This window comes from Dasypus novemcinctus, unplaced genomic scaffold (assembly GCF_030445035.2).
Source record: "Dasypus novemcinctus isolate mDasNov1 unplaced genomic scaffold, mDasNov1.1.hap2 scaffold_124, whole genome shotgun sequence".
Taxonomy (NCBI): Eukaryota; Metazoa; Chordata; class Mammalia; order Cingulata; family Dasypodidae; genus Dasypus; species Dasypus novemcinctus.
The window spans coordinates 450451-476495 of NW_026688150.1; the positions used below are offsets into that span (position 1 = coordinate 450451).

At 42.8% G+C, this 26045-nt stretch overlaps 1 pseudogene; it reads left to right on the forward strand.

Annotated features, from left to right (window-relative positions):
- LOC101441101 (cytochrome P450 4F2-like) overlaps nt 1-24639 on the forward strand; it is a 44091-nt pseudogene extending 19452 nt beyond the window's left edge.
- The last annotated feature ends 1406 nt before the right edge of the window (nt 24640-26045 follow it).

Here is a 26045-nt window from a genome sequence, read left to right on the forward strand (position 1 = left end):
GTGTGATGGAGCATGTTGAGCCATGTCAGGATATGTCTAAGCATTCTTGGTAGGTCTGTCTCTACTTTTCTCTGCTGCCACAGCCTGGTCTGGCCACTTCTTTGCCTCCCCCTCCTTCCTGCTTCCTCTGTTCTTGGCCCCATCCTACTATGCTTGGTGGAGGGGGAAATGGCAGAACCCTGGCTAGGAGCCAACCCTTACCCAAGGTCCTGTCTCTGCCCCCTTCATGGCCCCTGATGGCCCATCTCTCCTATTAGCCACCATCGCACCCAAGGACAGGATTTTCTATGGCGTCCTGAAGCCCTGGTTGGGTGAGTAACTGTGGACGGAAGGGGTTGGGGATAGCCTTGAAGGCCAGAGAAAGGGGTGATCTTGCCTACTGCCTGTGGCTGCCTCTACTAGGGGACGGGCTCCTGCTGAGTGAGGGTGACAAGTGGAGCCATCACCGTCGCATGCTGACCCCTGCCTTCCACTTCAACATCCTGAAGTCCTACATGAAGATTTTCAACGAGAGCGTGAACATCATGCATGTGAGTCTCTTGATCCAAGGGTTCCAGATGGAGCCATGGATGGATGGGAACCCAGGCACATCTGGTCTGGAGTCTTGGCTTTGTTGGGTGGCTTTGAGGCCATGGTGCTTTCTCTCTGTGCCTCAGTTTCCCTATCTGCATAATAGGGATAATGGTCCCCAGTTGGAAGGGTAGTTAAGATGATTTAATGGAATCATGCCCCTGGCACATGGGAGGTGCTCAGAAAGTGCTGGTTTCTTGTCTCCCTCCCAGAATCCTTGGGATCCCAAGAGAGTGTTGATGATAAAGATGGAGAACGCAGAGTAGCTATTCATGCATAACAAAACGCTTCAAAACTCACTGGTTTTCGAGGATGAATGTTCGTTATTGCTCATGAGTTTACAAATCAGTTCTTCTTGGCTGTGCTCACTCATCTGTCTGTGGCCAGCTGGGGGTTGGACAGACAGCTCTGCTGATACAGGTTTTGCTTGCTCTCTTGGAGGCTCTGCTGGCTATAGGCCGGTCTAGGATGGTCTCGGCTAGGAAAACAGTGCTCCTGCATTTGTCTTCCATTCTCCAGCATGTTCTCTTGGTCTTGCTCAAGTGTCATAGGCAGGTTAAAAGAGAATGAGCAGAAATATTTAGGACCTCCTGAAGCCCCGTTTCAGAGAACTAGCACATCATTTTTTACCACATTCTGTAGATCAAAGCAAGTCACAATTGGTTCCACTTCCTAAAGGAAGGAGCTGTAAAGTCTCATAGTAAAGGACTGGATAAGAGAAGGGTGAGGAATAGGGGACATTAAAAAAATTAATTTATTGAAGTATATCATCCATACATAAACATACATAAACATTTAGTGTATAATAATCGTTGTGAACTTACAAAACAAACATATGCAGGACTCTCACAACTCACCCTACCACCTCCACCTTGCCTTGTTGTTAAACCTTTTAAACTAATGATTAAAGAGCATTGTCAAGATATTACTACTAATCAAAGTATTTCCCCCCAACCAACCCTATTATTATCTTTATGTCATTTATATATGAACATACGTAAACAATTAAGTGTATAGTAAAAGTTGTGAACTTACACAGCAAACATGCATAACATCATACAGGGGTCCCATACATCAACCCTCCACCAACACCTTGCATTGTCGTGAGAAGTTTGTTACAAATTATGAAAGAATATTATTAAAATCTTACTACTAATCATTGTCCTTATCTTACATTTGGTGTGTTTTCCCTCCAGCCCACCCTGTTATTATTTTTAAAATATATTCTTTTATGACAGAAGTTGTAAACTTATAAAACCATCATGCACGTGTGCAGAATTCCCAAACACCACCCCTCCATCAACACACCACACTGTGGTGGAACATTTGCTACAGATAAGATAATATCACCTGACTGTTACCATGTCCATAGTGTACATTTGGCTCACATTTTCCACTGGGGACATTTTTGCAATCATCTACCACTAATATTACTAATGAAGATGATGATAACTAACATTTATTTACTTATTTGCAGACACTTGGCGCTATTCCATGACATATTTTATTTAAGCTTTGCAAACCCATGAGGCAGCGAGTATTATTATTTTTTTACATAAACAATAAGTGTATAATAGCTGTGAACTTAAAAAACAAACATACAACATCAAACATATATAACATCTCACCCTACCACCAATAACTTGCATTGTTTTTAAACCTTTTTAACTAATGATTAAAGAACATTGTCAAAATATTACTACTGAACAAAGTATTTCCCCCTAACCAATCCGATTATTATCTTTATATCAATTATATATGAACATACATAAACAATTAAGTGTATAGTAAAAGTTGTGAACTTACAAAACAAACATGCATAATATCATACAGGGGTCCCATACATCAATCCTCCAACACCTTGTATTGTCATGAGACATTTGTTGCAAATTATGAAAGAACACTGTCAAAATCTTACTACTAATCATAGTTCTTATCTTACATTTGGTGTGTTTTTCCCCCAACCCACCCTATTATTATTTTTTAAATATATTTTTTTATGACAGAAGTTGTAAACTTATAAAACAATCATGCACATGTGCAGAATTCCCAAACAACACCCCTCCATCAACACACCACAATGTGGTGTGTCATTTGCTACAGATAAAATAATAGCATTTGGTTATTGCCATGTCCATAACATACATTTGGCTCTCTTTTTCCATACTGGCTCAGCATCATCATAGTGCATCTTTTGTAGAGATGCAAGAATATTATATTATTTCTACAAACCACAGTCCATAGGTCACTCCAGCTGTATTTTTCCCGTGCGTCTCCACATTCCCAACACCCTGCAGTAGTGATATACATTTGTTGTAGCTCACAAAGGACACTCTTGCATCTGTACCATCAACCTCAATTCTCTCCCACCTCTTGGTTTACTGTGCTATCCAGTTCCTAGATTATTCTCTAGCATTCTGTCAGTTGGCATTTATATAACTAGACTACCAATTTCATTCACATCCCCATTTATAAACTAGCTGTTACTCAGTGTGTTACCAGCCACTCTATACATTTCCACAATTTTACAGTAAAGCTAATTAAAACTTCTACATAAACATCAGTAGTCCACTCAGTCCTTCTCTTATCTCCTTTAAGAATCCATCACCTACCACCAGGTCGTGAAGATATTTTCCAATAATATCATCTAGAAGTTTTATGGTTCTTGCTTTTATGTTTAGTTTTTTGATCCATTTTGAGTTAATTTTTGGAGAAGGTGTGAGATAGAAGTCCTCTTTCCTTCTTTCAGCTATGGATGTCCAATTCTTTCAGAATCACTTGTTGAATGGATTGTTCTGCCTCAGCTGTGTGAGTTTGACAGGCTAGTCAAAAATCACTTACATATACTTGTGAATATCTGTTTCTAAACAATAAATTTGGTTCCATTGGTCTATTGTGTCTGTCTTTAGGCCAGTTCCATGCTGTTTTTACCACTATAGGTAGGTATTATGATTTAAAGTCTGGAGATGAGGGTTCACTTTTCCTTTTTTAAGATGTTTCTCGCTATCCAGGACTCCTTACCATTCCAAATAAATTTAATGATTATGTTTTCAAATTTTTCGTTAATGCTGGTGGAATTTTTATCGGGATTGCATTAAATCTGTGTATCAATTTGAGTAGAACTGACATCTTAATGATATTAGTCTTCCAATCTGTGAGCATGGAATGTTCTTCCAGTTATTTAGGGCTTTTTTGATTTGTTTTAACATTGGGTTGCAGTTTTCTGAATACAAGTGCTTTACATCATTGGTTAAGTTTATTCCTATTTGAATTTTATCAGTCATATTTTATTTTCACCACTCCTTTGACACTTTTAGTTACTTTTATTGATGTAATCTTCATTTTTAGACTCTCTTCCAGGCCTCTCTCTCCTATCTTTTCTTTTCAGGCTCTAGCACACCCTTTAGTATTTCCTGAAATTCTGGTCTCTTGCTTAGAAATACTCTGTTTCTGTTTATCTGTGAATATTCTAATTTCACCCTCATTTTTGAAATGTCATGCTGGATATAAGATTCTTGGCTGGAAGTTTTTCTCTTGTAGTATCTTAAATATATCAGACCACTGTCTTCTTGCCTCCATGGTTTCTGGTGAGAAATCAGCACTTAATCTTATTGGATATCTCTTATATGTTATGTATTGCTTTTCTCTTGCTGCTCTCAGAATTCTCTCTTTGTCTTTGGCCTTTGACGTTCTGATGAGTACGTGTCTTGGAGTTGGTCTATTTGGATTTTTTTTTGGATGGGAGTACATTGTGCTTCTAGGACAGGGATATCTATGTTCTTCAGTAGGGTTGGGAAATTTTCTACGATTATTTCAGTAAATATTCCTTCTGCCCCTTTTCCCTTCTCTTCTCCTCCTGGGACACCCATGACATGTACGTTTGCATGCCTTTTGCTGTCATTTAGTTCCCTGAGACCTTGTTCAATTTTTCCATTCTTTTCTTCATCTCTTCTTTTGTATGTTCACTTTCAGAGGCCATTTCTTCAAGCTCACCAATCTTTTCTTCTGCCTCCTCAAATCTGCTATTATATGATTCCAATGTTTTTTTAAAAAATTTCATTGATTGCACCTTTCATTCCGATAAGATCTGCTATTTTTCTATGTATGCTTTCAAATTCTTTGTGCTCATCCAATGTCTTCTTTTTTTTTTTTTTTTTAAAGATTTATTTATTTATTTAATCCCCCCCCCCTCCCCTGGTTGTCTGTTCTTGGTGTCTATTTGCTGCGTCTTGTTTCTTTGTCCGCTTCTGTTGTCGTCAGCGGCACGGGAAGTGTGGGCGACGCCATTCCTGGGCAGGCTGCTCTTTCTTTTCATGTTGGGCGGCTCTCCTCATAGGTGCACTCCTTGCGCGTGGGGCTCCCCCACGTGGGGGACACCCTTGCGTGGCACGGCACTCCTTGCGCGCATCAGCGCTGCGCATGGCCAGTTCCACACGGGTCAAGGAGGTCCGGGGTTTGAACCGCGGACCTCCCATGTGGTAGACGGACGCCCTAACCACTGGGCCAAAGTCCGTTTCCCCCAATGTCTTCTTAATATCCTTAATCTCTTTAGCCATCTCATTGAATTTATTAAGGAGATTTGTTTAAACAGGTATAATTAGTTGTCTCAACTCCTTTATGTCATCTGGAGGCTTATCTTGTTCCTTTAACTGGCTCATAGCTTCCTGTTTCTTGGTGTGGATTGTACTTTTTTGTTGGTGTCTTGGCATCTGGCTTACTAGAGTATTTATTCTGGGTGCAGTTTTTCTCTTTAGTTTAGGACTTCCTATCCTTTCTCCTTTGCTGGTTGTGCAGTAGGAGCCAAGCATGTAGTTGGTGCTGTAAGCTATGGAGGCTTAAGCTGCCCTCATTGCACCAGGGACCAATGAAGTTTCTTCCAACTTTCTCCTTTGCCAGGGGTAGGGACAGAGTCACAGCTGTGTGGAATAATCCATGTGCAGGCCTAGACTGTAGTTGCCCAGAGAGACTGATGAAGCTTCACGTCCCTTTCTCCCCTGCCTGGGGCAGGGATGGAGCTGCAGGTGTGGGCAGCAATCTATGCAGTGCGGGTCCAGGATGACCGCAGTTGCCCTGGTAGACTTCTGATTTTCAGTCAATGCCAGACAAATTTCCCTGCAGTAATCTGTATAGGCTGGTGCAGGGCTCCTCAGCCTCCCTCCTACCAGAGGCAGGGCTGGAGCCTAGGCTAGGGCTGCAGGCTGATCTGCATGAAAAAAACCGGTTTCTGCAGTCACGGAGAGTTTCAGTCAGCCCGCCTTCCCCTCAGGCTGGGGGCGAGTCAGAATGGCAGCTGCTGGCCTCTTTCTGGCTTGGGCTTGTTCTCACCCCAGCTGTTCCCAGGGTTATCTCTTAGCCAGCCAAGTTTCCCAATCTGTAGCTGAAATCAGCAGTCAACTGTCTCCTTCTCCCCTGCTTCTGGGAAGTGGATCTTCCAATTCCCGTCACAGAATAGCCCCTGGGCAGCTTGTGCCACCATAGCAGGATAATCACCCAACTTCTACAGCTTGGCTGGTAATTTCCAGGAGATTCTGGTGCAGGTCCCCGCAGCTTCCTCCCTGCTGAAGGTGGCACTGGGACCTAGGCTAGATCTGCAATATGATCTGGATGGGAAGAAGCCGGGCCCCCCAGCACTGGGGTCCTCAGTCTGCCCCTCTTCCTCTTGTGCCAGGCGCGGAGTTAAGATGGCGGCTCCTGGCCTCTTTCTAACCTGGCCAGGCTCAAACCTTAGCTGTTCTCAGGATCATACTGTAGCCCACTGAATTTCCTCATCATACCTAAAATTGGTGCCCAACCTTCTCTTCCTTCCCTGTTTTGGGGAAGTGGAGCTTTCAATTCCATCTGCGGAACAGCTCCTGAGGCGGTTTGTGCCTCCAGTGGAGGATGAGCACCTGCCTCTGTGGAATGGAGCGCTCCGCTTACGAGTCTTCTCTGCAGACGGGCATCTCCTTCTTCCAATCCTTCAAGTATGTTGCAGGATGCTCTTCTGCCCTCCTGGAGCCTCCAAACAGATGCTTCAGCTAGCTCCAGAGAGCTCTGGGTTTTTACTAATTGCCCTGTAGCAGGAGCTGGCTCTAGGAGCTCCTTAGTCTGCCACCATCTTGCTGGTTCTCCTCCAGAGAGTATGACTTTTCACCACATTAGAGATAATGAAAGGGGCTCAGAGAAGTTTCACAGCTTGCCCCTGTTCACCTTTCTGGTGAGCCAGAAAATGGTGGAGCCGGGATTCCAACCTATTTTGTCAGACCCTGGAGCAGGTCACTGAAATTTGGCAGGTGGGTCCTAGAAGAGAGCCATGATATGATCAAGACATAGTTTGCATAAGAGGCAGAATCTGGGACTTGAATTCAGATCTCTTGACTTCCAGCTATGGGGTCTTCATATCCTGATAGTGACAGCTTCCACTCCCACCCAAGTCTGGTCTTCCCTGACAGTGGGTGTCTGGGGTGCAGGATGAGGAGGCTGGGTTCTGAGTAGAGTCCAACCTGGTGGCTGGAGTTGGGGAGGGGGCTCAGGGCAGGTAGGGACCAGCCCCAGTTCTTCCCCTGTCTTTGGCTAGGACAAGTGGCAGCGGCTGGCCTCGGAGGGCAGCGCCCGTCTGGACATGTTTGAGCACATCAGCCTCATGACCCTGGACAGTTTTCAGAAATGCGTCTTCAGCTTCGACAGCCAGTGCCAGGAGTGAGTCCTGGTCCAGGACCTGGTCCATTGACACAGGGGAGTAGGTGGGAGATGGCAATCATGGGGGGTCAGAGCTGGGCATTGAAGGACAAGGGAGGGAAGGTGGATCGGGGCTAGATCTTTTTTTTCTTTTTCTTTTTTATATTTTGTGGCTAGATCTTAAAAGGCTTTAAAAGCCAGGCAACTGGTGAATCCTACCAAACATTAAATGATAATTGACTTTAATCCTTCTTAAACACTTCCAAAAAAACCAAAGAGGAGGGAACACTTTCTAACTCATTCTTTGAAGCCAGTATCACCCTAATACCAAAGCTGTGGAAAGACATTGCAAGAAAAGAAAACTGCAGGCCAGTATCAGTTATGAATATGACTTTAAAACTCCTCAACAACATGCTAGCAACTGAGTTCAGCACCATTTTAAGAAGATTATACACCACGATTAAGTGGGATTTATTCCAGGAATGCAAGGGTGGTTCAGCATACAAAAGTCAATCACCATTAATATGGTGAATAGAATGATGGGAAAAAAATCACATGATCACCTCAACTGATGAAGAAAAAGCATTTGGAAAAAAAAGTCCAACATCATTTCTTAATAAAAACATGTAACAAACTAGGAAGGAAGGGAACTTCATCAATATGATTAAGGGTATTTATAAAAACCCACAGTTAATAATATACTCAATAGAGAGTGATGGAAAGCTTTCCCCTCTTATCAGGAATAAGACAAGGATGCCTGCTGTCACCACTGCTATTCAACATGTTACTCAAAGTTATAGCCAATTATTAGGAAAGAAAAAGAAGTAAAAACCATCCAAATTGAGAAGTGAGAAGTGAAATTATCTTTATTCACAGATAACACAATCCTTTATGTAGAAAATCCTAAAGAACCCCCCAAAACTATTAGAGCTAATAAACAAATTCAGCAAAGTTGTAGGATATAAAATCAATACAAAAAAAATGAGTTGTATTTCTATACATTAGCAATGAACAACTCGGATGTGAAATTAAGAAGACAATTCATTTACAGTAGCATACAAACAGTAGTACAACCAGGAATAAATTTAACTAAGGAACACACAAGACTTGTACATTGAAAGAAGACTTGTACATGAAAAACTACAAAACATTGGTGAAAGAAATGGAAGACCTAAATAAATGGAAAGGCATCTTGTGTTTGTGTATATGAAGACTTAATATTATTAAGATGTTGATACTATCCAAAATGATCTACAGATTCATGCAATCCCTATTAAAACCCCATGGCCATTTTTTTTTTACAGAAATGGAAAAGTTGATCTAAAGTTCATATGGTATTGCAAAAGTCCTTGAATAGCCAAGGTAATATAGAAAATAGGAAAATAAAATGCAGACTCACAATTTCAAAACTTACCATACAATTATATCATTGATGTGGAGACAGTGGCCATGGGAGTTGCTGAAGGCAGGGAGAGGGGAAAAAGAGGTATGATACTGGGGCATTTCTGGGACTTGGAGTTGTTCTCAGTGATATTGCAGGGACAGATGCGGGACATTATATATCCTGCCATAACCCACTGAATGGACTGGGAGAGAGTGTAAACTACAACGTAAACTATAATCCATGCTGTGTAGCAATGCTCCAAAATGTACTCATCAAATGCAATGAATGTGCCACACTAATGAGAGAAGTTGTCAGTGTGGGAGGAGTAGGGGGTGTGAGTAGTGGGGTATATGGGAACCTCTTATATATATATATTTTTTTTTTTTGCTGCGTGTTCTTCTTTGTCCGCTTCTGTTGTTGTCAACAGCATGGGAATCTGTGTTTCTTTTTTTGCGTCATCTTGCTGCATCAACTCTCTCTGTCTGTGGCGCCATTCTTGGGCAGGCTGCACTTTCTTTCATGCTGGGCGGCTCTCCTTACGGGGCGCACTCCTTGCACGTGGGGCTCCCCTACGTGGGGGACACTCCTGTGTGGCACGGCACTCCTTGCGTGCATCAGCACTGCACTTAGGCCAGCTCCATACGGATCAAGGAGGCCCGGGGTTTGAACCATGGACCTCCCATGTGGTAGGTGGACGCCCTAACCACTGGGCCAAGTCCGCTTCCCCTCTTATATTTTTAAATTTAACATTTTGTGTGATCTATGTATATTTTTAAAAAAAAGATAATAAAAAGAGCTTGATCCCTCCCCCAAAACAAAAACAAAAACAAAAACAAAAAACCCAACTTATTACAGAGCCACTGAATTCAAAAGTGAAATATTGGCAATGGATTAGAATTGGGAGCTTAGAAATAAACCTATACAGGTATGGTCAATTGATTTTTCACAAGGGTGCCAAGTTCATTCAATGGGGAAGAGAATGGTCTCTTCAATAATTTGTGCTCAGACAACTGGCTATTCACAGTCAAAAGCACGACATCATTGTACGCCTGCCTCACACCGTATACAAAAATCAGCTCAAAAGGGAGCAACGACCCAAGTATAAGAGCTTAAACTAGAAAACTCTTCGAAGCAAATAAAGGGACAAATATTTATGACCTTGGACTTAGCAAAGTTAGTGTGTGTATATGTACCAGAATAAAATGAAAACAACAGCAACACAGGACTGTAAAACCGTATTAACACAAGGGAGTATAGTTAATAGTACAATTATAAAAATGTTCTTTCTTGAATTGTGACAAATGAACCACATTATGGCCAGGTGTTAACAAGAGGGCGGTATATGGGAACTCGAATTTTATGCACGATTTTTTTTCTGTAAATCTACAACCCCTCTGTAGCAGTTTGATATTGTTTATGAATTCCAAAAAATAGATATTGGATTATGTTTGTAAAATAGTCTGTTCATCTGGGCACATGAGATTATCTTGAATTCAGAGGTTTCCCTTTTAGTTGATTAAATAATGAAGAATGCTTTGATTGGACCTTTGGTGGGTGGAGACTCACAGAGACACCACACTGTAAAGAAGCCAGGTTGGGGATTTTTAAAATTATTGTTATTTTATTATTTATTTTTTTGTCTTTATTTATTTTTTTAATATTACATTCAAAAAATATGAGGTCCCCATATACCCCCCACCCCCTTCATCCCACTCCTCCCCCCATAACAAACATCTCCCCAACATCACGAGACATTCATTGCATTTGGTGAATACATCTCTGAGCACTGCTGCACCTCATGGTCAATGGTCCACATCATAGCCCACACTCTACCATGTTCAGGTTGGGGATTTGGATGCTAAATCTCTGGGAAGTAAACACACAGAGAAGCAGATATATTGGAAGGTTCCATTAGACATGGCAGAGGCCCCTGGAAGAGAGACAAGCCATTCATTCACCTGAATGGAGAGACCTCGTGGAGAGAACAGAGCAGCTGATCCTGGAGAGAAACGAGCCCCAGGAGAGGGATGAGACTTATCCCAGCCTACAGCTGAGATTGGAAGAAGCTGGGACCACCGAGCCTGAAGAGGAAGAGGAAGGCTGGACCTTGTGGTCGCCATCTTGCTCTAACACATCCAACAGGCTTTGGTGAGGGAAGTAACTTGTACTTTATGGTCTGGTAACTGTAAGCTTCTAGCCCAAATAAATACCCCTTTATGAAAACCAACCAATTTCTGGTATTTTGCACCAGCACTCCTTTGGCTGACCAACACACCATCTAATAAAAAATAAAAAAATAGAAAATGGCAATGGAATTTTAGAAACGACACAGAGAGCACAAGCAACAAAAGAAATAAATCGTTAAATTAAATCTTCTGTGCATCAAAGAACACTATCAAGAAAGTGAAAAGATAAGCTACTAAATGGATGAAAACATTTGCAAATCATATATCTGATAAGGGTCTAGTATTGAGAATATGTAAAGAACTCCTGAAACTCAACAACAGAGGGAAAAACAATCCAATTCAAAAACAGGCCAATGACTTGAATAGACATTTCTCCAAAAAGATATACAAATGGCCAATAAAGAAATGAAAAGAACTCAGCATCACTCACTAATCAAGAGGGAAATTCAAATAAAAACTACATTGACATACCACTTCACATTCACTAGCCTACCTATAATACTAGTGCTAATACTAATAACAATAATAATAATAATTTAAAAATAATGGAAAGTAGCAAGTGTTGACAAGGATATGGAGAAATTGCAACCCTCAAGCATTGTTGCTGGTACGTATTAATAAAATGGTGGAGCCTCTGTAAGAAACAGTTTGGCAGTTCCTTAATAAATTAAATATAAAATGTGATCCAGGGGAGTGGATGTGGCTCTAGCGATTGGGCACCTCCCTCCCACGTGGAAGGTCCTGGGTTCAGTTTCCTGTGCCTCCTAAAGAAGATGAACAGACAGTGAGCTCAAAACAATGGGGGGGAGGGCGGGGAGAGAAATAAATAAAATCAATCAAAAAAAAAAAAAAAAGGAATGAGGTTCTGACATGCTACAACATGGATGAAAGAATCCAGACCCTAAAACTCGCTATAACATATGATTCTATTTCTATGAAACGTCCAGAATAGGTAAATCCACGGAGACTGAAAGCAGAGGAGTGGTTTCCAGAGGCTGGAGGGAGGGAAAAATCGGAAGTAACTTCTTAGTAGGTATGGGGCTTCCCTTGGAGTTGATGAAATGTTTTGAAACTATATAGAAGGGATGGTTGCACAATGTCATGAATGTACTAAATGTCATTGAATTGTAAACCTTCAGATGGCTAATTTTATGTTGTGCGTATTTTACCTCAATTTATAAAAAGCCAGGCAAAACGTTTATAACTTTATACGTCGTTCCAGGGAACGATGGAGGGTGTTTGAGCAGATGAGAGACATGAAGCGGAAGTGTGAAAATTTGACTCTGTGGAGAGCTGACTGTTGTGTTGACATCGGAGGCAAGGAGAGAAGGCTTGGGCTTGATGGAGAGGATGAGACAGATTTGGGGGAGACCCAGGAAGACTGTGCAGGGCCAGGTGTTGGGCGGGATTGAGAAGAGATCAGCGTGACGCTGGGCTCTGCCCTGGGCTTCTGGGGGGGAATGGAGGCAGCATAAGGAGACTGGCACACAAGGAGAGAACAAGCTTGCATAGGACACAGTCCTGGGATTCTGGGTGGAAGTGCTCCCAGGGTTTCCATGTGTGTGGAGCAGCTGTCTCTGTCTCCCTCTCTGGCTTGGCAATGCAGGAAGCCCAGCGAATATATTGCAGCCATCCTGGAGCTCAGTTCCCTCGTGGTGAAACGGCAGCAGCAGGCCTTCTTGTTCGTGGACTTCCTGTACCACCTCACTCCCGACGGGCGGCGCTTCCGCAGGGCCTGCCGCCTGGTGCACGACTTCACAGATGCTGTCATCCAGCAGCGGCGCCGCTCCCTAACCCGGCAGGGTGTTGACGAGTTCCTCATGGCCAAGGCCAAGTCCAAAACTTTGGACTTCATCGACGTGCTCCTGCTGGCCAAGGTGGGGTTCTCTGGGATCTGGGTTGGAGAAGTGTGGGGGACCCCAATTTCCGATGGCATGTTGGAGAGCTTGTGTTTGATTCTGAGTGTACTGGGGAGCCATGGAAGGTTGCTAGAAAAAGGGAGGGATGGGACAGAGGTGATTATTAGAGGTCACTCCGTGGAATTTTGCCTGGAAGAGGAAAGAGAAGGGGCAAGGAGACAAGAAGGAAGACTGAGCTGGGGCATGGGTTATGGGGATGTTGAGACGCCTAGAACCTCTAGGAGATGGGGACTTGCCTTCTCTCCAGGATGAAGATGGTAAAGAACTGTCAGATGAGGACATCCGAGCGGAGGCTGACACCTTCATGTTTGCGGGTGAGGGACTTAGCATGGAATCATGGCAGGAACAGGGTTCTCTCTATTCCAGGGACTTGGTGGGTGGACCCTGGGCCACTCTAGACTGCACCATCTTCCTCCATCCTCTTTGAGATCACCATGTCAGGGAGCTGTCCGCCCTCGGTTGCTGAATCAGTCCCAAGACTCAAGCCTACCTGGTTGCACCCCTCAGGCCATGACACCACCGCCAGTGGCCTCTCTTGGGTCCTGTACAACCTCGCAAAACACCCAGAGTACCAGGAGCGCTGCCGGCAGGAGGTGCAAGAGCTCCTGAGGGACCGCGGGTCAGAGGAGATTGAATGGTGAGTGCAGGCTTTCGTGGCCTGTCCCTGAGTCCCTCACGTTCTCTGCTCTCCAGATGAGGACAGAGATCTTTTTAGCTGGTACATCATGATCAAGTCAATGGTTTCTTGTTTGTCCTTTCAGAAAATGTCCAGATTTATACCACCATTCTTATGTTGATGTCTCTCTGGTTTTGCTCATTATGTCACCAGATAACAACTGGACATACAGACAGTATGTTCACATCTTCACATTAAGAAGAGGACTTCAAGACCTTTTCTTTTTTAAAATATAAGTTTTGCAAAGTTCATTTTGAATTGCAAAAACAATGACGAACCCATGTTTTTGTTGTTGTGCTTTTTGCATACAGTGTAACATCTCAGAGAAGAGTAGGGTCATCTTTGTTACCCCTACCCCAAATTGATTTCCCCTATGTTTTCTGAGGGATTGCCAGAAACATCAATTAAAAAAAAAGATTTATTTATTTATTTATTTCTCTCCCCTTCTCCCCGCCCCCGTTGTCTGTTCTCTGTGTCTTTTTGCTGCGTTGTCTTCTTTGTCTGCTTCTGTTGTTGCCAGCGGCATGGGAATCTGTGTTTCTTTTTGTCGTGTCATCTTGTTGTGTCAGCTCTCCATGTGTGCGGCACCATTCCTGAGCAGGCTGCACTTTTTTTGCACTGGGCGGCTCTCCTTACGGGGTGCACTCCTTGTGCATGGGGCTCCCCTAACTCGGGGAACACCCCTGTGTGGCACAGCACTCCTTCCGTGCATCAGCACTGCGCATGGGCCAGCTCCACACGGGTCAAGGAGGCCCGGGGTTTGAACCGTGGACCTCCCATGTGGTAGTCGGACGCCCTAACCACTGGGCCAAGTCCGCTTCCCAGAAACATCAATTTTTAATATTCCTTTTCCAGACCTTTCCCTCACTTGTTATTTTCACACAACAGTGTCTAAGATTCTCTTGTATCAAAACCTACTTCTTTCTGTGTGCTATGTAGTATTCCACAATTTACTTCGTCCATACAAATCATTATTTGTATGAACATTTTCCATTATAATAGATATTGCCAGATTGTCTTCCAGAGTGATTTACTTTCTAGCTTGAAATGCGTGATAGGACAAATGGGCTCTATTTCCTTTTTGATAGTTGTGTTTTTTCTGTTATACAAAACAAGCTGTGTAGATTGTTTTGATACAGTCTATTGTATTGTTGTACCATGATTTAGCTAAGGGAAATTTGGATTGGCCTCACCATTTTGCTGAAAGAAATCCAGTGCAGCAAGTATCCATGTACACTGAAGTTTGCTTTTATGGCAGTTTGAGAATATTTATGAATTCCAAAAAGAGAGATTATGTTTGTAAACTGGTCTGTTCCTCTGGGCACGATACCCTTCAATTATATTAGATTCAGCTGAGATGTCTTCGATTAAATATGTTAAGATTAGGGCTTTGATTCAACCACATCAGTAGGGTGTAACTCAGTTTCAGTGTCTGCTCCCTTGTGGGCTATATAAACAGGCACTCACTCAAGAAGACACACTGAAGGAGATACACAGGGGAAAGGAGAGCGTGCTCCATAGATGTGGCAGAGGAGGCAGACCAAGCCTGCCATCTTACTTTAACATGTGGCAACTGGCTTGAATGAGAAACTACCTCTTACGGTACCTTGAGTTGGACTCTTTAAGGCCTTGTAACTGTAAGCTTTTACCCAAAATAAATACCCTTTATAAAAACCAACGGATTTCTGGTACTTTACATCAGCACCTCTTTGGCTGACTAATACTGTTTCCATGTGTCTGACTTTACAAGGACAGATTCCTAGGAGTGCTGTTGGTAAATCAAAGGTGATTCAAATATTAAAATTTAATAGCTCCTGGAAAATTGCACAACAGATTTTGAGAGAGTCAATTTCCCATCTTCCTACTAAGGGTGTGCAATATCAAATTCTTAAACTTTTGCCAATCTGATATATGAAATTTTGATCTTCATTACTATTATGAACATCTCTTTAATATGAGTAGATTGAGCATTGTTTTCACTTGTTGAGAGATCATGCATTTTTTTCCCTGTGAAACGTCAATTTGCACCATTTGTCCTTTCTTAGGATTTTTTTTCCAGTTTTGTTCTTATCAATTTAAGCAAGCTCTTTGTAGATTAAGAAAATTAGTTCAGTATAAATCATGAAAAAAGTCTTACCCATATTGTCTCTTGACTTTATTTAAATTTTTGTAGTCAAATTTATTTATTATTTATTTGAAAGCTTCTGTTTAATTTAAATAATGCTTGAAAAAGCCTTTCACATTCTAATATAAAATGTAAAACTCTTGTTTATTTTCCTATAATGTGTTTTAAGTGTGATTTTTAACAATATTAATATGTGTTTTTCCATGTGAAATCTATCTTGATATATAAGGACTGAGGTTAAGAAACTATTTTGTTTTTCTTCAAATGGCTAACCAATTGTTTCATCAGAATTTAATGAGTATTATGTTAATTTGTCTCATGGTTTTAAGCAATAACATACATTTTTTTTAAAATTTTTTTATTTTTTATTGACTTTGTAATAATATTACATTAAAAATATATATGTGAGGTCCCATTCAACCCCATCCCCTCCCCCCCCCCCTCCCCCCCCCAACAACACTCGTTCCCATCATCATGACACATCCATTGGATTTGGTAAGTACATCTTTGGGCACATATATATTTGAGTTTATTTCTATTTCTATATTCAAACATAAGTGCCAAGAAGTCTTCATTATTGTACCTTTTAGAGCCTTTTCATGTTGGATAAAATTGGCCCTGTCTCATTATTTTGCTAACAAATCCCTGGGGGACTGTATTAGTCAGCCAAAAGAGTGCTGGTGCAAAACACCAGAAATCTGCTGGGTGTTGTAAAGGGTATTTATTTGGGATAGGAGCTTACAGTTACCAGGCCATAGAGCACGTTTCTTCCCTCACCAAAGTCTATTTTCACATGTTGAAGCAGCTTGACTGCCGACATCTTTGAGGGTTCAGGCTTCCTGGGTTCCTCTGGGCTCAGCTCCTCTGTTTTCTCCACAAGGTCAGCTGTAGACTTTCAGACAAATGGCTCTGTCTCTTTCCCTGGGGCTCTCCAGCTTAAGATTTCAGCATCAAACTTCAACATCAAAACTCCAACGTTAAGAACCCATAACTCTGTCCTTTGTCATTCCTTTTTTTAAAAAAAGATTTATTTATTTATTTATTTATTTATTTATTTATTTATTTATTTCTCTCCCCTCCCCTGGCCGGTTGTCTGCTCTCTGTGTCCTTTTGCTGTGTGTTCTTCTGCGACCGCTTCTATCCTTATCAGTGGCACCAGGAATCTGTGTTTCTTTTTGTTGTGTCATCTTGTGTCAGCTCTCCGTGTGTGGTGCCATTCTCGGGCAGGCAGCACTTTCTTTCGTGCTGGGTGGTTCTCCTTATGGGGCATGCTCCTTGCACGTGGGGCTCCCCTACGCCGGAGACACCCCTGCGTGGCACGGCACTCCTTGCGCGCATCAGTGCTGCGCATGGGCCAGCTCCACACGGGTCAAGGAGGCCCGGGGTTTGAACCGTGGACCTTCCATGTGGTAGGCGGATGCCCTAACCACTGGGCCAAGCTCACTTCCCTGCCATGCCTTTTATCTGTGAATCCCCACCCACCAAGGGGTGGAGACTCAATGCCCTAATGATGTGGCCCAATTAAAGCTCTAATCATAAATCAATCAGGCACAGGTGCAGATCAGTTTAGAAACATAATCCAGTATCCATTTTTGGAATTTATAACCATATCAAACTGCTACAGGGAACTTTGTAATAGGTTTTTTTTTTTTTAAAGATTTATTTATTTATTTATTTCTCTCCCCTTGCCCCCTACCCCGGTTGTCTGTTCTCTGTCTCTATTTTTGCTGCGTTTTCTTTGTCCGCTTCTGTTGTTACCAGCGGCACGTGAATCTGTGTTTCTTTTTTTGCGTCATCTTGTTGCGTCAGCTCTCCGTGTGTGCAGCACCATTCCTGGGCAAGCTGCGCTTTCTTTCGAGCTGGGCAGCTCTCCTTACTGGGCGCACTCTTTGCGTGTGGGGCTCCCCGACACGGGGGACACCCCTGGGTGGCAGGGCACTCCTTGCGTGCATCAGCGCTGCAAATGGGCCAGCTCCACACGGGTCAAGGAGCCCCTGGGTTTGAACCGCGGACCTCCCATGTGGTAGGCAGACACCCTAACCCCTGGGCCAGGTCCGCCGCCTGTAATAGGTTTTAATATCTGGTAGAATGAATTGTCCCTGTTTGATATTTTACTTTTAAATTGACCTCACTCTTCATAAACTTGATTCTTCTAAATAAAATAGGATTATCAACTTTAAAAAAATCCAGCTAGATTTTTATTTTATTGCATTGAAAATATTAATTTAGAAAGAACTTACATATTATAACATTAAGTCATCCCTCCTTAGAGCGTGAAATCAACCTCCATTTGTTCAGCTATTCTTATAAGCCCTTTATAGATATTTTTCTTTTATTAGATAATTGTACTCTTTCTAAAAACTTTTAAATTTTGGACTAATTTGAGACTTACAGAAAATTTGTGAAAGTAATACAGAGTTCCCTTATATTCCTTATCTCATTTCCCTAATGTTAACATTAGGGAATTATGTAACTAGAAAATAATGATCAAGAGTGGAAAATTAGCAATGGTTATTATTAACTAAAATATAGATATTATGTGAACTTCATTCACCATTTCCCCCTCATGAATCCTGTTTATTGGTCCAGAATTTCATTCAGGATCCCACATTTTATTTAGCAGTTATTTCTCCTTAATCTCATTGAGCTTCCTGGGTGTGCATATTTATGTCTTTCATCAGATTTGGGAGATATTTCTTAAAATATATTTTTTCTGACCCTTTCTCTGTTATCCTTCTAGGACTCCAATGATGTGTATGTTGGTATATTTGATGGTGTCCCACATGTTCCTTAGGCTCTCTTCAGTTTTCTCTGTTATTTGTTCTTTCTACCTCTCACAATAAATAATTTCAATTGTCTTGTCTTCAAGTTCACTGATTATTCCTTCTGCCTGTTCAAATCTGCTGTTGAATCCATCTAGTGAGCCTTTTATTTCAATTACTGTACTTTGCAGCTCTAAATTTTCTGTTCGATTCCTTTTTATATCCGTCTCTTAATTTTGTTCAGACAATGTTTTCCTAATTTCCTGTAGTTCTTTGTAAATGGATTCCTGTATCACATTGAACATTTTTAAGACAGTTGACTTAAACTCTTTGACTAGGAGTTCCAATGTATTAGCTTCCTCAGGAATTGTTTCTGGCAAAATCTATTTTTTTCCTGTGAATGAGTCCTACATTTTGTTTCTTTTATAATTTTTTTTGGTTGAGAACTGGACATTCTGAACACCATACTGTTATAACTCTGGAAACTAGTTCTCCCCTTCCTCTGGGATTGCTAGTTATTTTGTTTTTGTTTTGTTGAGGACTGAAACCATCAATTTGTGACTTTTCTAAGCTCTTTTTGTTCCCAGGTGGGGAATGGAAAGGAAAAAAAAATTTTGTACTGTCTCTTTAAGGCTCTTCTGTCACTGTTGCCTGAAGGGGACTGGAACAGTGGCCACCCTTAGAGCCAGCAACCCATTGATTTGAAATAACTGCTCAAAAGCAGTGATTAAAAATCAGACCACACAAAAACCACAGTGGATTTTGGAGGACCATGTCCTTATAGCCCTCCCTGGCACCAGCCTGCTGGCCAGGAGTCTGAGTTGCAGTCCCTAATGCTACCTGCCATGCAGTTGGAGACGTGGGGAAATTCACCCCTTCTTACCACAATTTATCAGCCTCTTCTTCCAGCTCTTCCCTGAATGCTGCACAGTATTCCATTAGAAGCCAGAGTTCCACAATGGTTTATTCAGACAGACTCTGCCACTTCAATAGTTGGTTTGGTGGGAGGACTGATTCCTGGAGCTTCTGTGCCACCAACTTCCCAAAATCCAACCCCCGTCTGTGTTTTGACACTTAGATTATAATGTATGTCAGTGAGGATCTCTTCATGTCTGTCCTACTTAGAGTTTGTTGAACTTCTTGCATGCATATTAGATTTGAGAAGTTTTCAGCCATCATTTCTTCAGATATTCTTTCTGTTCCTTTCTCTTTCTTCTTTTGGAACTCCCGAATGTGTGCGTTAATATACTTGATTGTGAAGCGCAATCAAGTATATCCTTAGGCTTGTTCACTTTTCTTCATTCCTTTTTTTTTTTTTTAATTCAGTTATTCTACTTTTCAGTGCCAGAATTTCTATTAGGTTCCTTTTTTTAAATAAAAGATTTATTTATTTTAAATATTTATTTTAATTTATCCCTCAAGCCTCCCCGAGATGGTTCTTTCATCTGTCTGCTCATTGTTTGCTCACTTTCTCCAGGAGGTAATGGAAACTGAACCAGGGACCTCTCACATGGGAGGTGAATACCCAAGGGCCTTAGGCACATTCACTCCCCGTGGACTGTGGCAGTCTGCTGCCTCTGTGCCATCTGCATGCTTAGGAATCTGCTTGCTGCTGCAGGGTGCAGGCGTCTAGCTCTCACTGTGGCAGGTGTGGGCACCTGCCCATCCTCCCCAGGAGGCACCATGACCCGAACCTGGGACCTCCATGTGGTAGGTGGGCGCTCCATGACTTGAGCCACATGCACTTCCCTATTGGTTTTCTTTTTATAATTTGTCTCTTTAGTGATATTTTCTTTTTGTTCCTATATTTATATCCTGGTTTCCTTAAGTTTTTTTTGTCATTGGTTTATTTAGCTCTTTGAACATTTTGAAGACAGTTGATTTAAAATCTTTGTCTGGTATCCTGAGGGATAGTTTCTGTCAATTTAGTTTTTTCTTTGAAAAGGCCATTATTTCCTGGGTCCGTGGATGCCTGGTAAGTTTTTTATTGAAAACTGGTTGTTTGAATATAATGTGGTAACTATGGATTCTCCCCCTTGCCCAGGGTTTGCTGTTGCTTATTGTTGAGAGTGGTACTCATCCATCTGTTTAGTAACTTTTCTAAGCTATTTTTTGCATAGATTGTATTTCTTGTTGTATGGGTTCCTTGAAGTCTTTGTTCCACATCTCAGTAGTCAGACATTTAAGGACCTGGCAGAGACTTCCTTAAATGTCTCTTTTTTAAGTTGTCTTTTTCTTGATTTAGCATTTTAAAAATATTTGCCTGTTTTCCTGTGTTCTGACAAAGTTGATTTTGTTTCTGATGAAAAAATTATTTTATAACCCTAGGGCAGGGAATCCTCTATTATTACTTATATCTTCAGGAAATATACAAGAAAAAGTTGATAAATTCAATCACATAAAATTATAATTCAAAGCCAAAAGCTCAAAGTCAAAATGGGAAAAATATTTGCAATTCATATCACAATGGTCTGATTTTATAATATGAAGACAAGGAAAAGGCCAACAACCCAATGAATATATGGGCAAGGACAGCTAATATTTTAATATATGAAAGAATGTCCAACCTCTCTTGGTAAGATGAGTGCCCATTAAAATCTCACTTAGGTACCATTTTTTCATCTATCGGGCTGGTAAAGATCAAAATGGCAGATATGCTGTGTTGGAAATGATGTGGGAAAACAGACTCCTTTGTACATAGCTGGTGAGAGGTAAATTGGGGCAACTTCTATGGAGTAGAGGTTAGCCATCACTATAAAATAGTCAGAGAGTCTTTGTACCAACAATTCCACATTTTTAAAAAAATTTATCACATACTTGCACACCTGGGAAATGACACATATACAAGTAACTCATTGCAGCATGTTTGGAATATCAAAGGATTGGAAACAATTTAAATGTCCACCACTGGGAACTGACTAAGTTATGATAATTGAAGTACTTTAGGCTCATAAAAGAGAATGCATGCTATGGGAGGAATATCTCCAAGAGACATAGTTAAATGAAAAAAAAGCAAGATACAGAGCAGTGTGTATAGTATATAGTGTGCTATTAATGTTTTTAACAAGAATGCAAAAAAGTAGCTCTGGAAGGACTTACTGGAATTAATAATCTGGACTTCATATGGGTAGGAGAACTGGATGGTTTTGGGACTTGGGAGTGTGAGGGAGAATTTCCTCTTTTATACTCTGAATTTTGAACCATTTTATAATAATATATTAATAATATAATCTAGCAAAAAAAAAAAAGAGAGACATATTTTCCTCTGCATTTCTTTGTCCTTTCTTGTCTTATTACATTAACTAGTATCTCCAGTTCAGTGTTACATTATGGATTGTAATGGTGGCTATACCTGATTTTCTTTGGACTTATTTGTTCTTCGATTTTGCCTTTTTACTATGCAGAAATTTTACATTTTTATGTAAAAGTGTTAGCCTTTTCAAAGATGTCCTTTTACTTTTGTGTTTTGCTTAGACAAACTTCTATGAGTGCCAGGGCAGTTGTTTCATGAAGTTTTATTTTCTGATGCTGAAATCTTAAGTCCACCTGGGATTAATTTTGTTGTAGGGTCAGAGAGAGGTGGTGAGAGGGAGGGAAATTGGGGAAATTTTTGTTTTTGCTTCCTGATTATTGTTGGGGGGGGGTGTGATTTTCATAGGGACGACTTGGCCCATTTGCCCTTCCTGACCATGTGCATCAAGGAGAGTCTGCGGCTGCATCCCCCAGTCACCGCCGTCTCCCGCAGCTGTACCCAGGATGTCGTGCTCCCGGATGGCCGGGTCATCCCCAAAGGTGTCCACAGTGGCGGGGATGGAGATCCCTGGGAAGGAAGGGGATTCACGTAGGCTTTGGAGGTCCTTGTCCTGACTGCCCCTTCCTCTCCTACAGGGAACGTGTGTCTCATCAGCATCTTCGGGATTCATCACAACCCATCAGTCTGGCCAGACCCTGAGGTGCTGCCCCTTTTCCAGTTTTTCCAACCATGGAGATCTGGAGGAGGGACCAGTGTCCCCACCAGGGAAATTCGACCCACCCCCTCCACTCTGTCCACATCTGTCTTCTCTGGTGGTGGCAGCGGGTCCCAAGAGACCCCACCCACCAGCCATGTCTCTCCCAATCCAGGCATACAATCCCTTCCGCTTCGACCCAGAAAACTCCCAGAAGAGGTCCCCTCTGGCTTTTGTTCCTTTCTCTGCAGGACCCAGGTGAGGGTAGCAGGTGTCTGAGGTTGAGGATGGGGTGAAGAATGCAGGGGTCTGGGAAGTGCCTTGATAGAGCCTCTGGTTCCTGATGGTGGACCACATGTTTCGTTGGTCAGAGGTTTGGACAAGATTCTAGGAAAAGGGGGTGGGGGTCCAAGGAGGGATCCGAGGTATGCTCAGAGGCTCCTTCTGCACATCTGCTGGGCTGAGTTGGGAGCTGTAGAACCAGCCAAGCTCAGGGGACATGGAAGCCCACATGGGGTCTCACCACGATTAACGCCCCCTTCTCTATCACTCAAGCTGATGAGGAAGAGGGCTTGGGGGTCCCAGGCCAGGGCCAAGCGCGATGGGGGGCTCAAATGGGAGTCCCAGGCGCTGTCCGATTCTTGATCCCTCCCCCAGGAACTGCATTGGGCAGACGTTCGCCATGTCCGAGATGAAGGTGGTCCTGGCGCTCACGCTGCTGCGCTTCCGCGTCCTGCCGGACGAGACAGAGCCCCGGAGGAAGCCGGAGCTGATCCTGCGCGCGGAGGGTGGACTCTGGCTGCGGGTGGAGCCGCTGACCCCAGGTCTGACTGGCTGCACTGGCATATGGCCCTAGATCCATCCTTTTTTTTTTTTTTTTTTTTTTTTTTAATTTTTTTTTTTATTGACTTTGTAATAATATTACATTAAAAATATATATGTGAGGTCCCATTCAACCCCACCCCCCCACCCCCCCTCTCCCCCCCCAACAACACTCGTTCCCATCATCATGACACATCCATTGGATTTGGTAAGTACATCTTTGGGCACCTCTGCACCTCATAGACAATGGTTCACATCATGGCCCATACTCTCCTCCATTCCATCCAGTGGGCCCTGTGAGGGTTTACAATGTCCGGTGATTACCTCTGAAGCACCATCCAGGGCAGCTCCATGTCCCAAAGACACCTCCACCTCTCATCTCTTCCTGCCCTTCCCCATACCCATCGTCCACCATGTCCACTTTTCCCAATATAATGCCACCTCTTCTATGTGGACATTGGATTGGTTGTGTCCATTGCACCTCTATGTCGAGAGGAGGCTCAGATTCCACATGGATGCTGGCTGCCATCCTCCCATTTTCAGTTGTAATCACTCTAGGCTCCATGGTGTGGTGATTGCCTAGATCCATCCTTGACTTCATCCATCTACCTTGGTAGATTCCCAGGAATAAAATTTTGCTGTCACATCTGTTGAGAACTTACAGCCGGGGGGCGCTTGGAGCCTGTGGGGATCCAGAGGGTGATGGTGGCAGGTTGGAGGTGGACCTAAGTCTCCAAGCGCAAGACCCTCATTGCCTTGCAGGTTGGCCACAGGAACCCCCACCCTGATGCTGGGTTCTCCCAGAGTCCAAGCTCAGACATTCTCATGTGGGTGATAGGGAGCCTTGGTAGGTGTTTGAGCAGGACAGGGACCAGGGTTAAGGATGGATGGAAGGGGCAAACTTTGAGGCTCTGGGTACAGGGAGAGGAAATGTCACAGTGACAGATCCTTTTATCTGGGTCACAAAGGCACCAGGCCTGACCAGGGCACAGGGGGAGAAGAGTTGCAGTCACACCCAGTTCACGACTCCCAATTCCTTCCTCACTGTTGCCAACGGTCCATGCAAGCACCCTTCGGTCTGCTCCTTCCTAGTTATCCCATCGGTGGTCCCCTTCTCCTGCCCTCAGGGAGTGAACCCCCTTTTCTAACTTGGTCCCCCTGAACCTTTCCAGGCAGCCTGGACAACAGATACCAGCTGAGCCCCACTGTGTGCCAGGTGCTCTCCTAAGTCCCAGGGGCAGGTGCATCCCCAGCTTTCCCCCTCCGGGTTCCTTCACTCCATCGTGGGCCACCCTTTCTCCTCTCAGTGTGGGTGGTGCAGGGCAGAGTCATCTTATTGACCTCAGATAGTCGTAGCCAAAAAACCGGAAACAAGAGTGAACCCCAAGAGCATGTTTTGTGAAATGATTGCTCGTATTCAAGTTTCAGCTCTGTCGTGTGACTCAGACAAGTGAATGCCCCTCTCTGTGCCTCAGTTTCCTCAATTGTAAAATAGGGCCAGCAACAGCACCTGGGTTGTCAATGACTAAGTGTGACTGCCTTAAAGCTCTTCCTGGGGCAGGTAAAAACTAATAAATGTGACTAAATAGTCCTTTCTCTCTGAGTATTCCATCTCTTGTGACTAAAAAGCATATTCTCTTTGAAAACTGGTATCTGTATTACACATTTTAAGAATATCTTTTTTTTTTGTCTTTTTATTTTAATATTACATTAAAAAAATATGAGGTCCCCATATACCCCCCACCCACCTCACCCCACTCCTCCCCCCAAAACAGCAATCTCCTCCATCATCATGAGACATTCCTTGCATTTGGTGAATACATCTCAGAGCACCGCTGCACCTCATGGTCAATGGTCCACATCATAGTCCACACTCTACCACGGTCCACCCAGTGGGCCATGGGAGGACATACAATGTCCGGTAACTGTCCCAATAGCATCACCCAGACCAACTCCAAGTCCCAAAAACGCCTCCACATCTCATCGTTTCCTCCCATTCCCTTGAACTCAAACAAGAATTTTAATCTTTGTTTTCATTGAATCAGCTCTCCCCCCTTGAGGGCTGTGCATATGGGAAATGATTGATTCTGAAAGTGGTGGGGGCACCTGGAAGTGCAAGTTGGTGGTGATGTCAGAGAAGCTTCAGTTAATATCTCAGAATAATATCTACCTACAAATGTTGTTGACTTTTCATAGCCCAAGGATGTCTGCACTACTGAGCCTCTGCTGACCCTAAAAACCCCCTTTGCAGCTGATCTTTTCTCTCTCAAGAACCTCAAGCACATGGGCTTCTTCCTGATCTCCTAATATTCCCAGTCTTCTGGTACCACAGGGCTCTTTACTATGTTTCTATGGTTGCTAGGTTAATTTGTTACTATCTTATTTAAAGAGAACAAGCCCAGTTGTTTTATAGTGTGGACTGATCACTGCAGTATCTGAAACCCTTGAGTACCTGTTATGTGGTCTGTTGCTTTTGCTGGTTTTCACTCATGGTGTCATTTTCCTTGAGTAGCTGGTGTCTTTGCATATTGATTGTCATATTTGGAATAATATTTGTAGAATTTGAGGAAGATATCTTTTAAAAAAGAGTTTCCTTTGGTATCCTGCTGGAGATGGTTTATGTTAAATGAAGTCCAAGGCTAGGGGTACCCAAAATGACTAGGACAGTTTAAACTCAAACTGGAAACACTCTTGAGGAGGACTCCTTTACTTGAGATTGCTCTCACACTGGTGGTGCAGCCCTTTGAGATGTCCGCTCGTGTGAGGAGGGTCTCCTTACAGATTCCCCTCTTGGAACACCCCTGCATTTTGATTCCCTCTCCCTTTACCAATGAGGCCATCAAAACAGAGGTTCACGTGTTCCTTAATTGAGAAATGCCTCCAGGGTAAAAGAATAATTCATGTTCATTTTATCTCTAGGTTTCTACTTTCCTTTGAGTACTGTCTTCATCATTCTGTTTTGTATTTTCAGGTCATTTATTCACTTAAGTAGACTGG